Raw genomic sequence first — 2146 nt, 5'->3', positions numbered from 1 at the left:
TTTCCCTAAGGCTTTAGTTGCTTTGTCCTTGCTAAGCCTATAAGCGCCTAAGTGATTGTGAAGTCTGATTTGTTCCCGAGGGATTCTAATAGACTTTCTGGACTCCTCCTTTTTAGCGAGTGTAGGATTTATGTTACAGGTCTGGGGTTCCCGTTATCACTAGTCTTAGTGCCCCTAGATTCTATAAATCTTCTTTTGGTGGACTCTGAGGCTATGTTATAGTAGGAATGCTTGCTGGCTTGCACTTTATCTTAGACGTCTATCTCACTGTGAAACTCCTAGTTCTAAGACTAGGGATCCGTTGACTACGCATCTTCATCTGTATTTTGATGATAGTCATATGGACCCAGTGAAGCGCCGCTGTCCCTATGACTTTTGCTCTTAGCTGCAGCCCTATCAGGTATGTTTGTTGGTTTGTATCTTGTTTGTTTATGATCTCCTGCTTTGTCGTTACTTCTCGCGATGTCTATAGCAAGGTAGTCAGCAAATCGGACATAATATATTTCTTCTACACATGGGCAGGGCGAACACATCTAAGCGATTCAGCATTCGTAGGAATGGGGAATAGAAAATAGAGTACGAAGGGACTAGTTTTAGAACTTTTATTAGTCAGCTAGGAATCAACAGGATGTCATTACTTTAAAGCTGCTAGCTTAGCGAATCCCCTTTTTGTATTGGTATCAATGCACAAATGCTCATCTCTATCTGTATACATTGCTTGATTAATGCAATCATCTTGCTTCGCAACCCCCCCTTCTGTGTCAATCGATCGTGTCCTGACTTAATCCATTATCTTCCCTTCCTTAGTAACGGGCAGCAGCAGAAGTAAATAGACAGCTATAAGTCAATATGCGCGCTATCTATCTTTTTTCCCCTATCTCTTGCAATCACTCTTCTGTCAACTGGAGAGTATCTGCTTTCTTTACATGACAGTTTACCGACTCAACCCATCATTTCTACCGGAAAATGGGACTACATATCAGACATTTTCAGCTGGAGCTGAGCGAGGATCGGATTCTGAGACTCGAAACAACTCGGCACTTGCATCGGTGAAATAACGTATAATAGATATACCTGGAAATCGATGCTTTCTGGCCCCTCACTTCCGGCTTGATTAAGAGGTTGAGGGCGCCTCCCCTCTCTCTGGAGTTCGCCGCTTTCTTCCTGTGAGTGAATCCTATCTCTTCCATATGTGAAATTTTCCTTTCAAGCAACCACATTCATTCAGCAGTGACATCGAAATGTGAGATTGAAGCCTTTTCCTTCGCATTTGCTTGTTAACAACGAGCCAACCTTCTGAGGGTTAGGTGAAGGTCTCGTTCCTGGACTGTCCATACATAAGAATAGTATTATTTACCGTAGTAGCAACAATTAGAATTACTAATTAATTATATAAGTAATAATCCATCTGGAAAGACAGCATTAGATACCTCAGAACTAAGAAGAATGCCAGCCGATGAGCATAGGTAAGGGATGACAAGCCTTATTTAGGACAGGAAGGAAGAGAGCATTACGAATTGCCCTATTTGATCTAGTCTCTTCCATTATCAATACCCGTACATACAAAGATCGTTGTAGCAAAGTACGAGGCACATTTCCTCCCGAGCTCACATTAGTTCTTCAGTGGGTGAGTTTTACATTTATCATAGCTCTATCTAAGATAAAGTAAGTTAGAGTGGTCTGCTCCTCTAACTAGAAATGAAAATGTCGTAAGTAAGAGAAAGGAAGTTGATCTGCCTTTCTTCGCGCTGACTCTGCGTAAAGTGAGATGTGTGATAGCTGGCATGGGACTGTTTACCAGCAGCTAATTGTTCATCATGCTTTCTCTGTGTAAAGTGCTGATAATTCTCCTTCCTAATGCTATCGGCTTCCTCCCTGGTACTGTATGGGCCGAGCCTAGCTCCTGGGTAGGGGACAGCATATAGCGGCGCGACACGCGCGTGGAAGCTCTCGCGACTCTTCCCAGTTAAGTTTGCTTTGTGCATCTTGTCTTTCCCAATTCTTTCTTGGTTGATAAACCCAACCGGCAATTGACAACAAACAAGTCTCCCCTTTTTGGTTGGGAGCAGAGCTCTTTTTGAACGGTTTCTGTCATGTCTCCACTAATTCCAATTTTGGGTTCCGTAGTTGGTGCTTTTGTAGGACG

Source organism: Arachis duranensis, unplaced genomic scaffold (genome assembly GCF_000817695.3).
Source record: "Arachis duranensis cultivar V14167 unplaced genomic scaffold, aradu.V14167.gnm2.J7QH unplaced_Scaffold_13647, whole genome shotgun sequence".
NCBI classification, from domain to species: Eukaryota; Viridiplantae; Streptophyta; class Magnoliopsida; order Fabales; family Fabaceae; genus Arachis; species Arachis duranensis.
The sequence above is the reverse complement of the archived record's forward strand: the minus strand, read 5'-3'. Positions refer to the sequence as shown.